Raw genomic sequence first — 25,563 nt, 5'->3', positions numbered from 1 at the left:
TTTCTCCGATGATTAGTACTGATGGGCAGCTATTTTGTAACCTGCTCCCATTTCTTTCTAGGCTATGCCCAGGGTTGCCAGATTTCCAGCAACCCAGGTAGGGACAAAAAAAAAATAGAAGGTCTCTCACGAAGTGAAGACCAAAAAAAAAAAAAAAAAAAAGGTCTTCACCAACTGAAGACCAAAAAAAAAAAAAAAAAAAAAGGGCTTTCATACATAAATAATTGATAAGGACTGAATACTGCATGTGGTCGCTGTTTTTAATGACATATATTACTCAAGCCAAATATGCAAATAAGTACATACATACAGTTATTATGCATTACAACATTACAAACAGTAATCTTGGTGTTGAATATGTAGAATTGGAATACAATTTTCAACCATTCAGCAATTCCAGTCGACAATAAAGAACATTTTTCACACATGACAGATGAAAGCGCTTAACCCTGTGTAAGAGCTCCAGTGTTATTCATTTTTATGTAAATAAAAACTTTGTTTTGTCGGTATCCAAGGACTCGAGTGTTGGGGAGTTTATCATCTGCTGTTTTTGGATTGTAACATTACAAACAGTCACATATTAGATACCTTCGAAACATTTTAGTTAAATTCTAATTAGAAACATGTATAATCAAACCACATACATGGAATTAACTACATATACATAATAGTCACACAGTAACAATAATAATAACAATAGTACACTTTGAACATTTGCAGGAATCACAGTTATTATGCATTGCAAACAGTCACATATTCATTAGATACATTGTAAACATTGTAGTTGCATTCTAATTATAAACATGTATAATCAAACCACATACGAATTAACTACATACACAGAATACTCACACAATAGTAATGACAGCAATAACAGCAATACCGTAGCCGTAGTCCACCTTTGAATGAATATTTTGATTTAAATTCACAAAGTTATATAATAACAGCTTTATTACAAGTACTTTTCACAGCTTTTAGCTTGTTTCAAAATATATTCACCATCTTTAGTCGATAAAAATTTTCTAAAGTCTTTACAAGTGTAATTAAAATTTTGTTTGACCATTAATTCAGCTTCCACAGTCTCTAACAACAATCTGTTTCTCTCCTTTCTCCAGGCTGCACTCATTAGACTAAATATTCTCTCACAAATTGCATTGGAATGTGGAATTGAGAGTATGTGGGCCACAATTTTGTACAAATTACTGCAAGCAGGATGATCTTTAAAAATATTATCCATTTCTCATCTATTGTTTTTTCTCATTTGCTTCAGTCATACTCAGTACAAACTTGTTTAATAAACAGACATCTTCATATAGAAGGTCAGTATTGCAAGTAATATTAAACAATTTTGTTAATTCTTCAATTGACGGAATTGATTTTTACATTTGGTTTTAAGGATAAGACATTAATGCATTGAAATTTGTTACTTTCAAAGTCAAACCATTTCTGTAGGTATTTTATCGCTGTGTCAAAAATGTCTGTGCGTCATTTTGAAACGGGATTTTTGATGTCATCACTGCATTTTAGTAACATTGTTCTAGCAATGCTTCCATAAAAGGCATCATTTTTTTGACTGAGTGACTGCAATACGCCGTTCATTATTTCAAAACATCAATTATTAAAACATCATTGCTTTGAAGTTTTGTTAACGCATTCTGAATAATACTGCATGCATTTGCAACAAACCCCAGGTATGCTAATGCCAATTCATCACTGAAAAACAATTCAAGAATTTCAGATTTGGATTTTTGACTCAGAAAGTACAATCGTATTGGCTCAAAATTTGTTATTAACCGCTCAATTGCGGGCATCAAAGTGAGCCATCGAGTCGGCACATGGCATAACATTTCAGACCACTCTACTTCTAGCCATTCGAATAATTCTTTCAGTTGTACGACTCTTTTGTTGACGAACTAAATTCATTATAAATTTTTATAACGATGGACTCTATATCAAAAGTTAAAGTTTGTGCAGCTTTTTTAGCAGTATTATGTAGTATGTGACAATTACACCCAATTCCAATTATATTTGAATTAAGGTCTTTTAATTCTGTAAAGACGCTTTGTTTTTACCAAAATTGACGTTAGCATTGTCGGCATGAAAGCGGTTACATTTTGTATTTTTAAATTATTATCTTTTAAAGCCGTTGTTATAGAATCTGCTATACTAACTGATGTCTCACTTTCCAGTGAGTAGAAGGTTAATAATTTTGTTTGAATGCCCTGTTCTTTGTGAAAATACCGAACAATTAATGGGAAGGTTTTATATTGCCTTTATTTGACGTCGGTACTCACAGAAAATGGCTGGTCATCTTGCAATTCTTTCAAAATAATTCTTTTTGATTCAGGTGCAAGCACACGTGTAATAATTTTTGTTGCTTTAGTTCTACCACAACAATATTTTTTTGATATTGTTGAATCTGGGAACAAACAAGAAAAGAGCAATCCTGCACAGTCACTGGAAATGTAACTGTGTGAATGCTTCACAGTGTGAAAACAAAAAGCTGTTTCTGCAGCAATAATATCATCTTCTTCCTTTGAATTTTTTGTCATGAAAAATGTTGTTATTTTGGTGGACGTCGAAGCTGATGAAATATTGTTGGTGTGCGCAGTAGACTTCATATGTCGTTTGATGTCATTTTCACCACCATGTCCAATTGAAAATGACGTATTATTGCACATCGAGCATATAGCATATCCTTCTCGTCCTTCTCGTAACCAGGAATATTTTTTCATCCAATCAGTGTTGAATTTCACAAGCCTTTTTATTTTCTTTGAAGGAGTATTATCAACATCTTCAGAAGTACTCATCTATAGAATGATGAAAAGTTTTTACATGTTAAGATATTTTTAATAGAATGTAGAAATCAACTATGAACAAGCAAGAAATGCCAGGCTGGGTCTTGTAAACTCAACAAAAAAGTTGTAAAATAAAACCACTAAGAACAGAGACAGAGTCCGACTCCAAGTTGATTTCACTTTTTAGTGGAGTTAAACTGCAATAGTCGCTATTCGATGTTTCTTAATGTAAAACTGGTTTTGAGAGCTCAAGTGTAGTACCAGATGCTTTACAACAAAAGACAGAACTCCTGCAGTAAGATGATCATTAGAAATAAGTTCATAGACTTCTGCATAGAAAACCTTTGCATAACCCAAAAGTTTTTGCAATATCAGAGGAGGTTAGGATGTACCGACGGTACCTCACCAGATTTGTATAACTGGAGCTGTAAACACCCTAGAGGTTTCCAACAAAGAGAATTCTACATTTAAAATCTTTAAGCTACCAGAAAAGACTAAAAGCACTGACTCCCTGGCCTTGAGTGTCTTACAGACTCTTCAGAGGAAATCAATACCTTGCCTTCCACACAGTCAGGCGACCCAGCAGTCAAAGACCTTTTGTACCTTCACAAATCAAACAATCCCAAAAATATCAGATCATCAGATCTAAACCAGCTTTAACAGAGCAGTAACACAAGGTGGAGAGACAAATTAGTTACTCAGAATTTTCAAAACCTCTGGAATAGACTCGCTCTTCATATAAATCAGTTTAACACACCACCTTCTTTCAAATGGGACCTGGATAATTCAATAAGTATTCATAAATTCAACCTAGGCATGACTGGCACAAGACAACCCTCCTCGAAAAGGGGGTTACACAACTTACAACAATCTATGGTGGGGAACTGACACGGCATAATGGTGCAAGAGTATGTAAGACTCAGTAGCCTTAAACTTCTTGTGATAACAATAAATGCACTTAAATGGGGAAGACATCCCTGATCACTATCAGCAAGAAACTTTATTCTCTTGTAAAATCATCCAAGGCTAGCTTCAAAGAAAAATCGCCATGGACTCCAAAGATAACCACAAGGCATTCTTTAGCTATGTCAAGAATCTAAGTGGCAATTCTCAGATTTTCTCAGAGTTGGTGTTGGTGCTGAGAAATACACTGAACCGACCGATATAGCCAACATCTTGGCATACAGGTTCAGTGCAAACTTCACCCCCCTCTCACCCCCCAAAAGGGCCCATAACTATACCAGAAGAATGCAGTGCCCCTGAAATCACAGACACTCAGGTTAAAACAGCCCTCTCCAAAGCCAAAAACACAGCATCAATGGGACTGGATGGTGTCCCAGGCTGCGTCCCCTCCTATCCTACACAAGCTCAAAGATGAAGTAACCTCTCATCTAAACACACTGTTTAAACTCAGCCTCTCCACAGGCTGCATGCCCACAGAGTGGTGCACAGCAATGGTTATTCCGCTCCACAAAAGTTGGAGCCACTCGCAACAGAACCTGGGAACTATCGCCCTATAAGCCTGACTAGCTTGGTATGCAAAGCTATGGAGTGCATCATCATGGATCTCAGTAACAGAGACATTGGGAACCTCCAAACACTGGACCCTACCCATTTTGTCTTTGTTAAAGGCAGATCATGCCTCAGCCTCCTAAACCTGGTGGACTTCTTTGAGACAGTTACCAAGGCTATAGATGAGGGAAGGGTGGCCCACACAGCCTACCTAGAGCTCACAAAGGCTTTTGACACCATTCCCCACTCAGGTATTTTATAGACAAGCTCACCAGCCTGAACATAAACCCTTGGAGCTAGGTCTGACTCTAAAGCGGTTACAAGTGGCATGTATGTCACCTCTTCTGTTTGGTCCTTCATAATTTACCTTCTTCTTCTTCTTTCGGCTTTTCCCGGTTAGGGGTCGCCACAGCGGATCACATGTCCGCTCATGATTGGCAGTGGAGTTTTACGGTGTCGAGTTGCCAGTCCAGCACACTCACACACACACACACACACACACACACACACACACACACACACACACACCTAGGGCCAATTTAGAGTGTCCAATCCACCTATAGCATGATGTCTTTGGGATGTGGGAGGAAACCAAAGCACCTGGAGGAAACCCACGTGACCACAGGGAGGACATGCAGACTCTGCACAGAAGGCACCCCAACCGAGGATCGAACCAGGGAACCTCTTGCTGTGAGGTGACAATGCTAACCTCTACATCACCGTGGCCACCACCGGTCCTTTGTAATTTACCATTGAGGCAAAGCCTGTGCACATCTGCCAGTACTCTTACACTGGAAGACATCACAGATTGTTACTGGATGTACAGTGCTTAACTTGTACAGGAAGCACAATATGCTAAAGTTTTCTTCTTACCTTAGGATGTTGACCTGTGCCTAATTTTAGGAATTTCACCTGGGATATATATACCTAGCATCATCCGTGATGGAGATTCAACTTGTGGTGGACAGGGCTCATCCTGTGCCATCACCAGTTTGGAAGAGAGCTTTTTCATGCATATTAATCCCTTCTCCATGTCCACTCTCTGATACCTGAGAGATGCTAACTGAATGTGGAATAGGACAATGCATTCTGCCTGCATCTTAGTGTTGGTTACAGTTTGTCAATATTTCTAAAACAAAACTGTAAATATACTTAGCCTAATACAATTATCTGTTCTTGTTAGAAAGCAAGACAACCATCTTCAGTTTATTTAACATTTGTTGACTGGGAAATTCTGACTAGGACATAGCCTATTTTCAGAGAAATGGTCCAGATGCATGTATTTGGAATGTGGGAGTGTGGGAGAAAACCAGAGTACCTGGAGGAAACTCACACAAACGCAGCGAGGACATGCAGACTCCTCACAGAAGGCATCCCAGATTCCCAGCTGAGAATCAAACTGGAGAACTTCTTGCTGTGAGGCAACAATGTTAACCACTACATCACTGTGCCATGCCATCCAATATGTAGGAGATTTGCTCTAGCTTTGAAAGTTGTTTAGAATTATGAAATATGCTTATGGAGGTTGTTGCAAGTATAAAACTATATTCTGCTGAGACTAGAGTAGCTCATCCATGATTCATTATCTTTACTACTTTAAATAAGGATTTAATTTGCACCATACGGCTGTTTTGTGAATTCTTACATGAGTCTGTGTTTTCACAATTGTTACAGAGCCTCAGGGGCACACAGTGTCAGCAGCAATTTTATGAATTGGATATGTCTTTACTGGAATTTAGGTTTACAGATGAATGCCCAGAGATTAAGTTCTATTGTTTCCATGTTTTCATTTGTAATCTTGAAAATGTTCTTGTGGTAATACAATGTTCTTTTGAAGATTTCTGTTTCTGATTTTGATGGTGCTGTAGGAGTGTACTGCTTAACATTTTGATAAAATTACATGTTACGTAACTTAAGAGACCTAGGGCATCTGTGTTTAATTAAAGTCACGCTAGTAAAACTTTAAACTAGCTCCAAATCTGTCAGAGAGTCATCTGTCCACACTGAGTCAGTACGTGCTTGTCCTAACAGCAGCTTACTTTCTACATTACAAACTTTTAAAGTCTTTTTCCATCTTGGCTGGGCTTTATTAACACATGTACTGAAGTTATACACTCTCCTGGTGACAGCTAACAATCAAGTTTTGAGTGCAGAAAATAACACCAAAGCAATGGCTGAACTCAAGGTAAGTAGTTTAATTTATTATTATACAACTTTGGTTATGGTGTACTAGTTAGTCCATTTATTTTAGATTTTATATTGTTATAACCTCAGGCTCCTAAAAGCAGATTTGCATGCACTGCAATGAAATTGCTCACGTCACTAAATATTCAAAGCATACATAGCATATAGCTTCTAAAATATTTCAGAAGCATGTTTACATTTTAGAGTATGTATTTGTTTTCTGCATACTATGCACTATTTAAATTCCTTGTATGTGCATTTCTAGAAAACACTTGCAGAACTTGGCCTTATCAGGGTTAACAGTATTTCAAAGGGCGTTCCTGAGCCAGCCAATTGGATGTTTTTCCTTCACAGCTGCCCAGTTGTGCAATTATATGAAAACTGAGAACAGTTTTGTATGCTAATCATTCATAGCAAGAGAGATAGCTGCATTAATGAATGCATTGCATCTAGAATTACTTTCAAATTTTTATCATTTACCACCCTAGCTCAAAATATACAGACAACACTAGTAGTATAACTGCAGCTTGTAAATGTTAGGCTTTGAACATTTTTTTTAAATCAGCATTGTTTTGGTAAAAGCTGTACTCCATATGTTTATAGTCAGAATCTCAGATATCCTGTACCAAGCATAAAAATCACATGACTGTCACTAAGATAATAAATCTCTCATTTCCCAGTACAGTTCATTGTCTATTTTTTAAATTTATAAAGATGGTTTTCCTGTCTCATTACTGACTACAGTTAGTCAGGCATATTTTGTGTGTGTGTGTGTGTGTGTGTGTATGTTCTGTGAACTAGTTGATTTTATGGACCATTTAAGTACCTTTCACAGGGTAAGACTCAAGTTGGAAGCACAAATAAGTCATTTCATTTACTTAGAGTTGAACACAATCTAAGTGAAAGCTAAAGATCTAATCATGAGATTCAATTTGGCCCACTGGGACGAGACGACGACAAGTGTCACCTCTCTCTCACACACTCACTTCATACATTTTGTATATGTGAGTCTGCTCTCTGCTGCCAATGCGCAGCTCAATAATATATTAAGAATATCAAGCAAGTTAACTCACTGTGAATTTTGTGAAAGTGTAGCTGCTTTGCTCACTCAGTAGTCGTCGTTGCAACTTGCTAGTAGAGTAGACACATTGGCATCATCGATCATTCGCAGTCTCGTCGCTACGCAGTACGCTGACACAGCAGAGCAGTCGCAGTCAGAAGAGCCCTTAATCACGCCCTCCCAGTCTCCCACGCACAGGATGACGAAAAAAAGGGTACGTATATACGTACAACTTCAAGACACAGCCAGGAAGTAACACACACACTTCTCCGTCGCCTCGCCGTCGGGATTTGTACAGCTTAAACGGGACCCGGGATTTCTGCGGTGAACTCGGGATAATCCCGCTGAAATAGGGACGTCTGGCAACCCTGGCTATGCCTCTCTCTTTCATGGGCAATTTAGTATTTGTTGTAAGCCAAGGTGCTGGATTCAATTTACTTCTTTTGGTACTTATTGGGGCTTGTTCTGTTAGTATGATAAGGAAATTAAGTTGATCAGAGCTATAACTTCATCAAGTGGAAGGGTTTGAAGAGTCCATCAGTTGACCAATTTTAGTGCTGACATGAATTGTTCCTTACTATAGGAGGAGAGGTTATGAGCAAGGTTGCACTGATTTTGAAGTCAAGGTTCTGGGTCACTGCCCTCTATTAAAAGATTGTTCCACATCACAGAACAAGATTACAGCCTTAGAGACACCAGATTTATGCCATGTCCCACCAAAGACACAAAATAAAATTAAAAAAAAAAATGGGAAGTCTCATTCATGTTGTTCTAAAAATTCATACAGGTAGATTTGAAAATTGCAGGCTGACCATGCACCTGGATTAAAGGCGTCAGTTATCTTAAAACTTGTATTAAAACAAAAGCAAATGAAAATGAAGTGAATGTTGCTGTTGACTGCCTGTATCTAGTGTTCTTCTTAAGTTGCTTTTGAATGTACTTTTTATATGTGTTGCTGTGTATTTAAACTTTAGGTTCTCTGTATAAAAAGCTGAGCTCTTATTGCATGATGGTATCATGTGCTTTATTTAAAAACACTATATTTGATCTCTATATGCATTGAAGAAGGAAGTATTCCCAAAAGCTCTGCTATTTGTATTTCAATTAAAATAAGTGAGGTTTTTAATTGTGGTGTTGAGATCCAGTTTTTGTTTTTATTATTTGTTTTATTTAACCAGTTGATCTCAAATACTCAGTTGCACTCCTTGAAGCAGACTGTTTTCGTTTTGTGTAATAGGTGACTCTATCGTCAGGCACACTGACGTCCTGCTCACCAGGCTGAACAAGGAGAAGGTCACGGTGAGCTGCCTGTCGGGCGCTAGGATCCGCCACATAACACAAGCACTCAGGTCACTCCAAGGCAAGTACAAATATGACTCAGTCATTGTCCATGCTGGTGTGAATGATCTGAGACGTACCTCCTTTGACTACATGAAAAGAGACATAGAGCAGCTCTCTGAGCATGTAGCCCAGGCCAGTATGACCCTGACCTTGAGTAGCATCTTGCCCTTACCAAGAAGGATGCCACAATATGAAGACAAGATGATCAATTTCAACAATTGGCTTAAATATTGGTGTCATTCAAAGGGGATCCAATGCCTGTCAGCCTGGGATGACATGCTCGACAAGCCACGATGCTTCGCTAGGGACAGCTTGCACCTGTCACCCCTGGGCTTTCGGATATTGGCAAAGGCTCTTGCCACCCCCATAGTGCCTTTTTTAGGCAAGGCTCAAAAGACAAACCCACCTCCATAGGTATCACAAGGGATAAGAAACTAAGAGTAATGCTACTCAACACCAGAAGTCTAAACCTCAAGATACTCACACTCAAAACTCTCCATAGCATGGAGAACATTGATATTTGTGCAGTAACAGAAACCTGGTTCAAGGCTCTGAGAGCACCCCAGCACTACCAGGTTATACCTCATACCATGCTTTTCGGCCCCAAAACTTGGACCAAACCACAAAAGGAGGGGGAGTATCAATATTCGTCAAAGATACCCACACCTCCAGGTTGGTGGCACAGCATGAAGCATCAGAGACTATCCATGTGCAACTAACAGTGGGTAAAACTGCCTTCCAGTTTATAGCCTGCTACAGACCACCCTCCCAAACACAAGAACCCCACTCGGCCTTCCTGAGAACACTGGAAAATATGAAGGTCTCTCCAAACAGCATTATATTGGGCGACTTCAACTAGCCAAACATAGACTGGGAGCATTACTCTAGCTCCAACATCCTAGCCCAAAGGTTCCTAGAATTTATAAACTCAAATGCTATAGAACAACTTGTTACCACTCCCACAAAAGGGGAAAACATACTGGACCTGATCATCACCAACATGGGGGCTCTATGCTCCAGACCAGAAGTGTATCCCTCACTGGTAAGATCAGACCATAAACTAATCTCACTGGATACTCACATCCCAACCCCACCCCCTGCCTAGAAAACCACAGTGAAAAACTTCTCTAAAGCAAATTTCACACTCCTCAAAACCGAGGTGGAATCCTTCAAAGCCCACGAGCCTGTGGAAAATACAGCCCAGACCGCAGAATCCTTTATAAACGCATTCTATGAACACCTTCATGAATGCATGGATCATGCAATCCCAAATAAAACCAAGACCCAATCCTCAAAAGGCAGGCATCCTGTCTGGTGGACCCCAGCCATAAACAAACTATACAATAGAAGGAGGAAGCTACTACATGATAGAGCAAAATCCCAAAAAGGGAAGGCATCTCTGATCAGTATTAGCAAAAAAATACGGGTACTCATAAAATCATCTAAGGCCAGCTTCGAGAGAAAAATTGCACAGGACACTAAGGATAATCACAAGGCTTTCTTTAGTTATGTTAGGAACCTGGGTGGTAATTCCCAGATATGCTCAGAATTAGTCCAAAATGACAAAAAATACACCGAACCCACAGACATTGCCAACATCCTAGTTGACAGGTTCAGCACAAACTCCCCCCCCCCCTCCTCACCAAAAGGGCAAATATCTATCCCAGCAGAGTGCTGCCCCCCTGACATCTCAGATGCTCAGGTAAGAGCCGCCCTCTCCAAAGCAAAAAACACAACATCAATGGGACCAGACGGTGTCCCGGGCTGCGTCCTACATGAACTCCAAGAAGAGCTAAACCCAAACATAAAACTACTGTTCAATCTCAGCCTTACTCCAGGATATGTACCCAAAGAGTGGCGTACAGCAACAGTGGTCCCTCTCCACAAAGGTGGTGCCTCAACGGATCCTGGAAACTATTGCCTCATAAGCCTGACTAGCTTGGTCTGCAAAGCTATGGAAAGGATCATCATGGACCTCATAAATAAAGATATTGGGGACCTACTGACACTGGATCCTACCCAGTCTGGCTTTGTTAAGGGCAGATCCTGCCTCTTAAACCTGGTTGATTTCTTCGAAACAGTCACCAAGACCACTGACAAGGGGAAGGTGGTCCACACAGCCTACCTGGACCTCGCAAAAGCCTTCGATACAATACCCCACTCGGGCATTATAGATAAGCTCACCAGCTTAAATATAAACCCCTATGTCACTAGATTGGTTGCAAACTGGCTCAAGGACAGAACCCACATGGTTAGAATTGCTGGAGCCATGTCAGACCCCAAACCAGTTACAAGTGGCATCCCACAAGGCTCAGTCTTGGGACCTCTCTTGTTCGGTATATATTTCTCAGAGGTACAGGCCAACACGGAAGGACTGTGGCTGACAACGTTCGCAGATGACTGCAAACTAGGTGCCATAATCGACTCTCCAGCCAACACAAGCATCCTACAAAAGGGCCTCATAGAAACAGACAACTGGTGCCAGAGCCATGGCCTCAAGCTAAACTCCAAAAAGTGTATAGTCATCCTCTTTGACAAAAACAAAGTGCCCAAAAATTACCACATAGGTGGTAATCCATTAAGTACGGAAGAAGTAATTAGGGACCTGGGGACCCAAGTTGATAGCAATCTCTCATTTGAAAACCACATGGCCAAAGTGGTTAGAAAAACATTTTATATAGCCCACCTAATAGTGAAGGGATTCACATCTAGATCAGGGGAGGTCATCGTGCCTTTTTACTCATCCCTTATCAGGCCCATAATTGAGTATAATGCCCCTTTTAGGATGTACCTTACCAGACACCTGCAGCAACTGGAAAGACCCCAAAAGTACCTCACCAAGAGGATCAAAGGGCTCAAACAGATGCCATATGCTGTCCGGTTAAAGAAACTCCAGCTCTACTCAGTGGCATACCGCCTGCTCAGAGGCGATCTGTGCCTGATGTATAAAGCCATGTCCAACCCGGAATTAATGGACATGCTGCACCTCAGAAAATCCAAATCCCATTGAGCTACCTGCTCAAGAGACTTGAGCCTCAGCACTGAAATAAATAGGACATGCTGGAGGGACAGATTCATAACCCAGAGGCTCCCTTCACTCTGGAATAAAATCCCAGTCCAGGTTAGGCAGAGTCCCTCATTGACTCTCTTCAAGAGGAATCTTGATGAGTGGATGGGAGATCGTAGGTTTACCCCAGGTATCACTTCTGTGTCACTGTTAGACAGAGGCACAGTATACTAACCTCGAAAAAGGGCATAGCAAAATTCATTTAAAATGGGTTGCGAAAGCCAAACACACTCTGGCTAGGCTTATAAATGCCCTAGGGCAGATAGCCTAGTATGAACCTATGAACCTATGAACTTATGAACTGAGCATCAGTTTTATCACCAGTATAGATGTTGTTCCTGAGACACAGCTACTATCAAATTTGACTAGAAATCTTTGGTGTTTGGATGATGTTTTGGCCATTCATTCCAACCCTTTGCTTAAGAAGATGACTGGGTTTGCAACAGCTGTTGAATCTATGATTGGTGGTCAAAAACCTCAATCCTGCAGCAGGTTATCACATAGAAGAAAAAGGTACAAAATTTTAAATGGCTGAAATGGCAGCTTTTAAGTTTTCAAGCATACCTTGAATTAGGGATTATTCCACTTGGTTTACATATATTAAAAATGCCAACTTATAGCAAAACCTACATGGTGCTGCTTAAAAAATGACAGGAATTAAATCTTAAATACATTGCTGACTACATGACCCTTATGAAACAGTTTTTTCTAGATATTGAAAAAGAACTGCCAAATGAGATGCTAGTACTGGAAAATGGCATTCTAAGCACATCTTGTTATAAAGACTATTTGCCCTGTTATAGTGATATGTTGGAACTTTTAACAGTCTATGAGAAATTAATTGAGAAATTGGAAAGGCATAAGTTAACTACAGATATCAATGACTTTAGGAACAGAAATATTTTTTCTTGGCCTAAGAACACTAGGCTGTTGAAGGCAAGCATTGGTAATTCTGTGCTTGAACTAGATGGCATTACTTTGCCAATTACTGCCTCTGTATTGAGAGGTGGTGCATCTAGTACGTTTATAAATGATAAATGAAAATGTTTTGAATGTAGTGAATGTGTACTATTACAGTTGTGCACATGATGATGGTAAACAAAAAACCTCACCATGAAGCGATTTATCAGTACATATCACCACTAATTGTAATAATGTTATTACGTTTGCAGTACCATCTACATCTAATAATGCAATTTCCAATGAGGAGGATTTTCATCAGGTTCTGATGTCCACGAAGTTGATTCTCTTGGAGAGAGTGGAGCTATGAGCAAGAGACCTATCACAGGGAAGAAACGCAAATCAAAGAGGAAGTGGAAACATCCGTATGAGATCAATCAGTCTGCAGACTTGCTGCAGGTGAAAAGTGAAGAGGTGAACAAGTTTGCTGACAATTTTGATATTTATCTAGTAGCTTAATTTCTGCTACTGATATCTCCCTATTAAGAGGAGGCTTGCAGTTTATACCAATAGCTAAAGACTCTATTGTGGATGCTTTTACTGATCATAAGCTGTTTGCAAGGAGTTTAAATCTTAAATTAATGTTTCAAAATTCGGTTATTGCTAAACAGGTATGTAAACATTCAAGCACTTTTGTTACTGTTAGCTGTCCTGTAATTACAGCATTCTGTAATACTTGTGAGAAAAGGTTGTATGAGCTTTCAATAATTGAAAGAAGAAGAGTTATAATTTGTCAAAAGAAGAATTTGATTCTTTAAAACGACTGCAAAGTAATACTAGTATTGTGATTAAACAGACAGATAAGGGGGTGCAGTAGTTATAATGGATAGTGAAAAATATAATCAGTATATGCAAGCATTTTTAAATGATCCAAGCACTTTTAATTTATTAAATAGGAGTAATGTGAGCAATACAATATGTAGGGTTAATGATGTTATCTTTGATGATATTACATGTGAACTGTTTAACTTCTTATATGTTGCTAATCCTGTGCTTCTCTATTTTTTATTTTCTCCAAGTCTTTTGGGTTTTAATACCCCATTCCTAAATCAAAGTATGATTAAATTTCATGAAATTAGTATTGTTTCAATCTTTGATGTTAGCCAGAATTGCTCTTTGCAGCACTCGCAATGTGCCCAGTAATGACTCCTCCTGCAATTTGTATGGAGTTACATGCATCGGTAACATATCTAAATACCATTGAAAAATCTTTTTTATAAGACCTGTTGCTCCTACTCCCTCTGCAACTGTCTGGGTATCTTTCTTCCACATTGTTCTCATTTCTGCCTGAAAATCCTGATATTTTAGAATTTTGTATCTCTTGTACGCAAGACACTTTAGTCACTGGTTGTAGCGATATCAATGATCAGTGCTACTTTTCTTTTCTTTTCATTGGGCACTATATCTGGTTTTCTTACATCTGTCTTTTGAACTGTTCCCATTCTATATAGGTTACCTAAAATACATAAAGGTCGCTTGCACCACCTGATGCAACCCATCATGTCTGGGAGGAGATAGCTAACTGAGCCCATTTCAATTTTCTTAGAAGAACAATTAAAACCCTTATTAAAAAGATCTTCAAAGCTATATTTGTGATATTAATGACTTTTAAAAACAAATTTATCAGCGGTATTCTGTGAATGAGACTGCTCAGTTTATTTTTGCAACAATGGATGTCAATTCATTGTTTACCATTATCCCTAATGAATATGGCTTCAGGTTGTGAGAGAAAGTTTATGTAAGACCACAGCATTCACAAATGGTAAGTAGAAATTATTTGCGCTCCCTTAGATGTTGTACTAACAAGTAATGCTTTCCTATTTTGGAGAGCAGCCGAGCCATCAAGTACTGGGTATTGCTATGGGTACACCAATAGCAAATACTTATGCTAACATAGCCCTATATGAATGGGAGAGTATGCATGTATTTCATTCAACAGACAACTATACTGATAAAATTCTATTTTATAAATGCTTTTTTGACAATATGTTTTTTGGTTTAGAAGGATAATGAAATTGAACTACAAGAATATGTTCAATCCTTGGAAACTACCACAAATCTCTGTAATTTGTACATCTGTTTTTGCAATCAGTGCAACTGTCTTAGTCTCCTTTTTGTTGGTAACAGTCAGCTGTCTATCAAGTGCCTTTAATAGCCAGTGTTTTAAACCAGATATAGTTGCTTGCTCAAGCTGTTCAAAGCTGCAGAGAGACTGGCCTTCTGTCTGCTGTGATACTGAAAAACGATAAGTATTTATTTTCAATTGTCTTGTGCACTTCTGTTTTATAACATATCTCTGTAATCTGTACAACTGTTTTCCTCACCCACCCACTAAGTTGTTGTGGTGGTCTTAAATCATGGTGGCTTTGAGTTGCCCACCTCTGGTATAAAGCTGATACTGGACACTCCCCCGAGTCACATTACATCTGCTGAGTCTACTGTTTATAATGAGAACTTAATAAAGGCCCACCCCTTTAGCTTCTGAACCTTGAATTATCTTATTATCTTCTGTCTCTTCACTTTGTATTAAAAAAAAAAACTGTACCTCTTTTTACTTCATTTTGCTGTTTATCATATTTATTATAGCTTGCTGGTAGCCTCACTAAATTTATGACAGTATTCTACTGAATCACTGCTTTATTAGAGCTGTATGTTACTGTTGTGATTTGTGAGCTATTGTTTCAAACCAATCTACTGCTATTTACTCCAATTCATTACTGTTTAACTGCATTTTACTGCATTTCATTGCTGTTTAACAGTATATTTTCATACTGCAAGTGCTATTCTTTTGATTACAAGTGATTAATGTGTTCTTCATTGTGAGTTTTTTCTTACTGAGTTCTTAACCTTAAAATTGAGTAGCATAGTCTAAATACAGGTCTGCAGCATCCACAGCGTCAGCTGCATGGTTTTAAACCCTTTTTGATGTATTCCAGCTGCAGGTTAACTGTTTTTTCCGCAGAAAAAAAGTTCTAAGCTTGTTTTCCACCTTTCCTGTTACTACAGTAGTCCAGATACAGATTTGCTGTATCCAGGGCTGTTTTGTAAGCATCTAATTTTCTCAGACCATTCTGTGTTAGAAGGAAGCCTTCCAGCTTATCAGTGGGAGTGGTAAGCACTAGGTAGCCTATCTACCACAAGAGGAGTGGTTTCTGGCTCTGAAATTGTAGTTTATTGGCCATTTGGGCAGTTTTTCTATCCCTTTCAACTTTCTAGTTTAAATGCCCATGTCTGCGTGGGTTTGCGCTTGTTTAAGCTCCACGGATCCTGATTTGGCATCCTACAGACTACAAGAGCAAAAGAAAGGAGAAAGAGATACTTTAAGTGCCTCCATTTTTATTTTATTTTTTGATTATACTGCTTTCTGCACTTGATTTAAGTCATGTTTTCATTTAACTGCATTTATTTTAACTGTATTTGCTTTAATATTGCTACACACTCAAGTGTGCTAGCTTGCACTGCATTTAAAGTATTTTACTGGTGCCAGGGAGTCTGCTCTTCAGTTTTTCCCATTGATCTTGCTAGATCTCTTCTCTCTTGCACTTTAATTAGCTTATTTTCCTAGCACTTAATCAGGCTTTCTTGTAGCAATTATTGTAGCACACATAAGTGCTATCAGCACTAGACATCCAATAAGGAAACAGCTCCAGTACGTAGTTATGATGACCATCCCTCCTGGCATGTCTAAAGGTCAGTTTCCTGTGCTTTCTCCTATCAACCTGGTGAACTTGGGCATTTTGAGGCAGTGTAGCAATTGCCTCATGTACACAGACAACCCTCTCCTCTTACCTCCCAACACTCAGACTTGTGAGAGATAAGCTTATATCTCCAAATTGAAAACCATGCACTCTACAGCCAAGACCAGAATAGCTGGTCAAGAGGAGAAGGTCAACACCTGCACCACACCACATGGAACACATAGCCCTCCAGAATAGCCATCATCACAGCCCTCACATAAAAATACAAACCGCAACCCCACCTTCACAGAGGATCGCAATAGAAATCTACTAAAAAACAGCAGAGATCTCTAAGGCAAAAATGCACTCAACCACCACAACACAGCACAAACCAGACAACACATAGCTCACCTACACAGTATGCCCCTCAACACCTAAGCCCCTAAGTCAAAACAGCTTGCCCAATACAATAATCATATGTGACTCAATAGTGAGGCACACTCATGTCCCACTCACTAGGTTGAATAAGGAGAAGGTAACAGTCAGTTGTCTATCAGGTGCCAGAATCTGACACATAACACATGCACTCAGGTCACTCCACAAGTACAAGTATGACTCTGTCATAGTCCATGTGGGTGTGAATAACCTGAGATGCACCTCCCTGGACAACATGAAAAGAGACATAGTGGAGCTCTCAGATTATGTGGCCCATTCAGGTATGACCCTAGCCCTGAGCAGCATCCTACCATCACCCAGAATGATACTGCAGTGCAAACAGAAAATGATTGACTTCAACAATTGGCTAAGTTTCTGGTGTCATTCAAAGGGCATCCAGTATCTGTCTGCTTAAAAACACACAAACAAAATCTAGCAAAGCTAGAATTTCCACTGTGTGATACCTTAAACCTCTTGAATCAGAGGCAGTGTGGGATATATGTAAATTACCCTTTAAGGATATCAGGTGTTTCAGTTAAATGGCAATTCTGAATGTCCATGACTTTTGTCTTTTACTTTTACTTTTAAGTCTTTTTATGGACAATTTCAGGCCAATAAAGCCAAACCCCCCTAGCTGTGGACATGCATGTTTCTGCCTTCTGTGCTGATGATGTCATAAGATCATTTTACTAGAATTTTCTTTTGGTGTTTTTAACCAATAGATTTTCCTGTGTGACCTTTTTAAACATTGTTTTAGTATCTGTCTGCTTAGGATGACATGATTGACTTGCCAGAAATGGCCTGCATCTGTCACCCCTGGGTTTCCGGCTACTGGCTAAGGCTCTTGCCACCCCTATAGTGCCTTTTTTAGGCAGTGTTCCACAGACCAAATTACCACTATAACAGCTATAAAGAAATGCAATCTGAGGGTCATGCTGCTCAATGCTAGAAGTATAAATCTCAAGATGCACTTGCTCGAAACACTGCTCAAAATGGAGAGCATTGGCATTTGTGCTGTAACAGAGACCTGGTTTAAAGAAGCAGAAAGCACACCTGCACTACCAGGCTATAATGCATTCCACACCTTTTGGCCCCAGAACATGGACCAAAGCTCCAAAGGCAGTGTCATATTCATAAAGGATATTCACACCTCCAGAGTAGCATCTCAGCATAATGCATCTGAGATACTCCAGGTACAACTAACATTGGGTAAGATGGCAATTCAGGTCATAGCCTGCTATAGGTCCCCAACCATGTCCCAAGACTTTCACTCCACACTGCTAAGTACCCTGGAAACTATTAAGATCCAACCCAACGCTCTCATACTAGGTGACTTCTACTCATGCACCAGTGCACTGGCCCAACGGTTCCTGGAATTCATCAAGTCCAATGCCCTGGAATAGCTCATTCTTAACCCCACTAGAGGAAGCAACAACCTTGACCTGGTTATTACTGACATGGGCAACTGTTGCTCTACACCAATAGTCAATTCCTTCCTGGTTAGATCCGACCACAAACTAATCACCAAGGAAATCCACCTCACCCACACTCACCACAAATGTATCCACTATGAAAAACTTCTCCAAAGCTAACTTTGGACTCCTAAAAGCAGAGGTGGCTAACTTCACGTCACCCATGCCAATGGAAAATAGATACGTGACTGCCAAATCATACACCAATGAACTGTACGAACACGTACATAAATGTATGGAACTAGCCATACCCAACAGAACCAAGATGCTCTCCTCCAAAAAAAAGAACCCAATTTGGTGGTCCCCTGCCATTAATAAACTTGATGCAAGGCAGATTAGTAATACTCTTGCATGTATCATCATAGGAAATAAATCTAAAAGTAGTAGTAAGTGAATTGCCTGTATAAAACCTGTATTGTTTAAGACATGTACTGAATATACCAGACAATAGGGCAGGAAGAGTCTCATATAGGTTGTATGTAAATAAAAGCATAATAGCCTGACAATTAAGGTCTAACTGCTGGACTGCATGTGATCACAGTATCATATGGTAATGTAGAGTTGCAATCACTTAATAGTACCATTGTAGTAAGCACTGTTACCCACACTGTGCTACATAAGTCAATTGTGTAGGAATATCTGTTTATGACTGTTGTAATCCCAAGAGGTCAAATAGTACAAATGAGAGAGACTTAGACAGAAAACACTGAAAAGGCAGACAACAAAATCCAAATAGCACACTCAACTGTGACGTGAACTGTTGTAGTTTTTGCACACACAGTCATGGTTCAAATCCTGGGAGTGGTAGTAGGCTGTATGTAGAATCATACCCCACAAGTGTACAGAAATGTTAAGTAAATCAGCCAATAGTTGCTGCCTGTCCCCCTGTCCCCCTGGCAAACCAGTGGGATGATCCCAGATGTTCAGGCAGAAAACAAGACATACAACTGATTGTCAGACATCCATAACAACAAACCTGTCACTCTAGCAAACCCCAAAATGTTATGAAAGTAAATAGCCAAGTATGTCCCATCTCCACCCCCATGTTGTCAAGCTGTGACCAGAGTGTATACAGTAACAGAGTGACACATATGTGCATGATACTAATGTGGAAACTGGTAATTTCTGTGGCAACATGCAGGTAGTGCTAACAAACATTGCTTCCACAGGTCTGTCAGATACAAACACTGTGCCTATAAATAAAAAATGTATATCCTGTACTGGTACTGTTTACTCTGGTATTGTATGGCATTGTTAGTGTTGCAGTTGCTCAGAATAATAAGGCATTACTCATCACTGTCACCCACACTGTACTACATAAAACAACTGTCTAGGAAATCCTGTATACGAGTGTTGTAATTACAAGGTCAGAATGTAAAACCACAGGAGAATTATAGACAGAAATCAGACAAGAGATACACAGCAATACCTATACCTATATAGCACATTCAGCTGTGATGGACAGTGTTTAATTTTAGCAGACACAACCATGGTTCAAATCCTGGGAGTGGTAGTAAGCTGTATGCAGAATCATGCCCCACAAGTGGTACAGAAATGTCCAGAATCTCCAGTTATTTGGCCAATATCTGGTGCCTGTTTCCCTGCCTCCTGTCATATTAGCGTGCCAATTTCTGACATGTAGGCAGCATGTCATGTCATATAACTGACTGTCAGACCTGTATATATCTGGAAAATGTCAAATAAAACAAACCTGTCACTGTACAAGTCACTAAAGGTTTAAGAGGGCAATAGTGGAAATATGTCCCGGTTCACCTGCATGTGGTGAAGACATGCCCAGAGTGTGTGCAAAAAGAGATGGACAGGTATGTGCATAACATCAACCTGGAATCTGGGAGTATGTGTAGAAACAGTTAGTTAGTGTTAATAAACAATACCACCACAGGTATACCAGGTAAGAGGTATATACTGCAGGTAAAACCAGTTCATATATTTAGTTGTCGACAGCCATACCACTGTCCAAACTAAGACAATAGGGTAGTGTACTAATACTTGTAAGGTACAGATAACAGCACTGACTAGGAAAGTAATGTGAACTACAGGAACATACTAGTTAATTGACATCTTTCTCCCCCCCCCCACCATATCTGCAACAATAAACTAAATACACAACTCAATTGGTATGTGCTGACTTAACTCTAATGTTGGGACATATGTCCTATTGTTTGATAATTATTTAAATCTGTTCCTATGCATGTGCTATGTTGAAACACTCCCTCATTGGTGGCATGCTGCCATCAATGTACCTGCATGCTGTTGTAATTACCACTGTGGCCGCATATATGCATGTGTTCTGTTTGCTATGCAACTGTTCCATATCTGGTGTTTGGGTTAATGGGAATATTTATGGATGCTGTTATACCTAATCCTGAAATGTGTTGACTATTACTGACCCACATATGTTGATAAAACTTAAACACCATAGCACGTATGGAAATGCACATCCCGGCGGACCCACCTGTCCCACCTCAGCTGGCCGTGGCACCGGACACAGGATCTCCTCATCCGTTGGTCCTGCACCACCTTTGGGTGGAACTACCTCAGGGGATAGGGCTCGCTGCCTGGGAGCTGGCATGGACAGGAACCTGTCACTTGTCGCCAGGTCTGGGTCGTGGTGCATAGCGAGCTCCACAGGGAGGTCAGAGATCTGCTATGCCAGCTTGAGAGCAGTGTGTCATGACTAGAAGGTTGGCCTGGCTCTCCTACTCAGCCCCCAGCACAGCCACCTTTGGGTCTGTGAAGGTGCAGTGACGGCTTTCCATGGGTGGGGACCTCAGTCCCACTGTTTCCACTAGGGAGCGCATGGGCTTCCAATTTACCAACACCCATCCCCATCAAGGTGTTTACCCCCCACATGTGTCATATACTGCCCCTGTATGTGTCTTGTTTTTCTTGTCTGTTAACCTACCCAACCTACTTCCTCAAATATACCTACTATCCCTCTCCTACATCCCACTCTCACCTGAAAAAAAAAGGGGCAATCTGTTCCCCTCAAAAAATCTTGCCGCACACATAGCTGTCCATTTCGCACACGTGTCCACTGGACACATGTAATCTGGTCTAACTGGCTTAACAACATATTATTGTTGTCCTCACCCTTCTCTCAAGGGTATGAGAGTCCAAATCTATCCCCAAATTCAATGTATATGCACAGCTGTTGCTGTAGAAGAAATTGGCAGCTATGGACCTTCCCTACACCCTTCCTGTACATCCCTAGCTACTTTCCCTACTGTGTTTTCCTCTTTGTGCCCCTTTTTCACCACTTTCCTATCAACCCTTTTTCATTTATTTTAAAGAAATTAGCGCAGGGGTAAGTGGGAGTAAGCACTTTTAAGCAGCAGTAAGCAGGTTTAACCCTGTTTGCGTGGGGCTAAGCAATGCCTGCACAGGTTAAGCAATTTAGAAGCTGAATAAAAGAAACTGTAACCAGAAGTTAGCAGTGCTTACCTCCATGCAAACTCACGCAAACCCGCTTACAACTGCTTAAAAGTGCCTTAATCATTCTGTATCCAACAGCTCTTGTTCTGCCCAGCAACAAAATAAACAGTCTCCGCAAGGCTCAAACCCAGGATCCTGCACACCATAAGCAAAGTGATTTGCCACTAAACCATGTCAGATATACATAACCCTGATATTTTTACAAACATATCATCCAGCACAGGCATTCAACAGTGCAGGAAATGTATTTAAACATGTAGATGTATGCGTGTGCATGTGCGTGTGTGTGTGTGTGTGTGTGTGTGTGTGTGTGTGTGTGTGTGTGTGTGTGTGTGTGTGTCTATATATATATATATATATATATATATATATATATATATATATATTCATATCTAAATAGATATATACATATGTATATATATATATATATATATATATATATATATAAATAAAAATAATGAAATATCTATCTATAAATATATATATATATATATATATATATATATATATATATATATATATATATACATATGCATGCATCTACAGATATATATGTCAACATATATATATATATATATATATATATATATATATATATATATACAGATATATATCTATAGATATAAAAGAAAACATAACAAACACATATATGACCACAGGCCCATTAATGGGTGTGAGGGGGCTCAAGCTACATACATCTTTCTTGTATGTATTGATATTACCCCCCCCCCACAGGCAAACAGGTCTGCCCGGCAATGCAATACCAAGTGTTGCAAGTCCCATAATCAGGACCCGACACAACATGGGTGCAAGGTGTTAACAGTAATCCATCCCACCTGTATGATGTCAGGCTGGTATCAATAACATATCATGCAGTACAGTCTGGCTACCATAGGGAATGCACAATGTAGAAGCAATAAATATTCCTAAGATACATATATACACACTCATATATGCAGATACATATATATATATATATATATATATATATATATATATATATATATATACATATATATATAGATATATATGTAACTACGCATACACACACAGAGATATGTATAGGAAGATACATATTTAGAGGGTGCACACCATACAGAACAACCAGCATGCCTACATTTGCCACCTTACCAACTGGACACTGTATGAGTCACCCATACAAAATACAATTGTTGCCTGAAACATATACCCACAGAGAGGTCAAAGGATATAACACCACACACAGGTTTGCATACATGAAAAAGCTTTATTTGTGTACTGTTACAGTTGTATATGCTATGTCATATAGCTGTTTAGACTCTGAAATACATATAATCAGACTAATGCATCTCTCAAACAGATCAATTAATACAGTATTCTGGAAAACATAACATATTTTGCTGTCCAGGCCAAGGCCTTCAAGTAGTACAACAGTAAAGACTGACTGGGCCACAGGATAACAATCAATCGACAGTAAGTAATGCAGATGTATAGTCCAGCAGCCTCAATCTACACTCCGCACACAATCTCTAGGGGGTAAAGACTTCAGTTGACACAATGGGATGTATCTGTTACATAACAAGGCATAACTGAAACCATCACAATCACACTGACAAACAGAACAGTCTGTATGCAGGAAGCAGTAGGCCTGCATTTACCCAAGGTGAATTTTATGGTAATGTACATCCAGATACCTTAAGGCAGCTTATCCCCTGATACCCCTCACATGTTGTAACAGCGTAGGTTAGTTATGGTGCATCCCCCCCATAGACTGACATACACGGGCATATGCCACTGTTACATACAATGACCTATGGACTGCATAAGGGCGCACATGTATTGTGCAGATGAAGCCCACACATATATGGACCCAACCCCACAATATGTGTGAGGGCCATAACAGCAGTGGAATGATGGCAGGAATGGCAGCATGACATACTCACAGGCCACTACATAACAGTCCCTGGCATCATGTCATATGGACAAAGCCTAGTATGTAGGTGGAGGACAGAGGTTGGAACACAGGCCCATATGTGAAGTAGTGTTGTCATACACTAAGCAAGTCGCTGGTGTTACAGGATAGTCTGCAACATACCCTTAGTCAGGAATAGAAGTCAGAAACACAGATGGATGTAGCCATGTACTGATAGCACTCAACGCACACACTGCAAGTGATATATCTGACAGAAGGCCTGTGTGTTGGACAGGCAGACATAACAGGCACACCTCTGGCCATCAAGTGGATAGGCACACAGTTGAGAGCTATGCAGACAGACTGCAGTCCATGTTAAACTAGTATCTACACACAAATCATGTAACACTGGTGCTATACAATGCATACAACAACACTACTCACACTCTGTTTGTAGTTCTGGAACCTCATACAAAAATGTAGCTGGCCTGAGTGTGCAAGTTCTCTTCTACGAGGTATTGCTACCTGCTGTCTGTAACACTGCTGCCCACACACAGGAAGGATGCCCACCATACAGGAAAGGTAAAGGGACCATGCCCACATGATGTAGGGATTTATAGTAGTTGGTTGCCATGACAGTGGTAATTGGAAGTACTACACAGCATGCTGCATGCAGGTAGCAAGTGGAGGACACTGACTGGTGGAGAGGCCATCACATGATCATGTGCATCACCTACAAAAGCCATGCTGCAGTCTATTCCAAACAGCTCAATCCATTTACTGGAGAGAGAGAGAGAGAGAGAGAAGAGAGAAAGAGAGAAAGACAAAACAGAAAACAGATCCAGAACCAAAACCAGAACCACAACCAAACCAAAAACAGAAACAAAGGAAGCAGGCTAAGGCCATAGCCAAAGGAAAAAAAACTCCTACAAGGACACCATCCCCAACAGACCTCATTCCCACAACAGGTATGTGAAGTATATATGCATGTAATTGACTGTAGTACTTGTTCCATAATACTGGGGTAGATGATGTGGAATGATATATATGTGCCATCAGGTGTTGCTGTTGTAATGATGTTCAGCTGAACAACTGCTATGGACATTAGAGTCTGTCCCTGTGGGTAGTAGGCCATACCCATCAACTGTGCAGAGCAGCACCGACTGTCAAGATGTAAGCCAACATAGTATGTGTTGCGCAATGGAAAGGATGTATATTACTGTGGCCGATAGCTGGTGGTGGAAGTAATGCCATAATGATGGACATGTTGGTTCCAGAGCCCACCACTTGCAGGACACTCAGGTTAGCATGTATTGTAGCATGCTGAAATGCCATAGGTGTGTAATAGGCTTACCTGCAATCTGGCCCTATACATACCCCCCTAATGTTAGGCTGTGTCAATATGTGGCACTTATCTGTGTTGTAGCAAGGCAGAACAGTGCAGCTGTGCAGTAAGGAGAGTTAGAGATTGTGGACCTGATGTCTGAATGTACCCCATATATATATATATATATATATATATATACATATATAAACACATATATACAACATAATATATATCTACACACACACACACACACAGACACACACACACACACACAGACACACACACACACACACACACACACACACACACACACACACACACACACACACACACACACACATATATATATATATATATATATATATGCATATGTCTACATATAT

This window comes from Protopterus annectens, chromosome 5.part0 (genome assembly GCF_019279795.1).
Source record: "Protopterus annectens isolate FY-2018-M chromosome 5.part0, PAN1.0, whole genome shotgun sequence".
NCBI lineage: Eukaryota > Metazoa > Chordata > Ceratodontiformes > Protopteridae > Protopterus > Protopterus annectens.
This window is presented reverse-complemented; position numbering follows the sequence as displayed.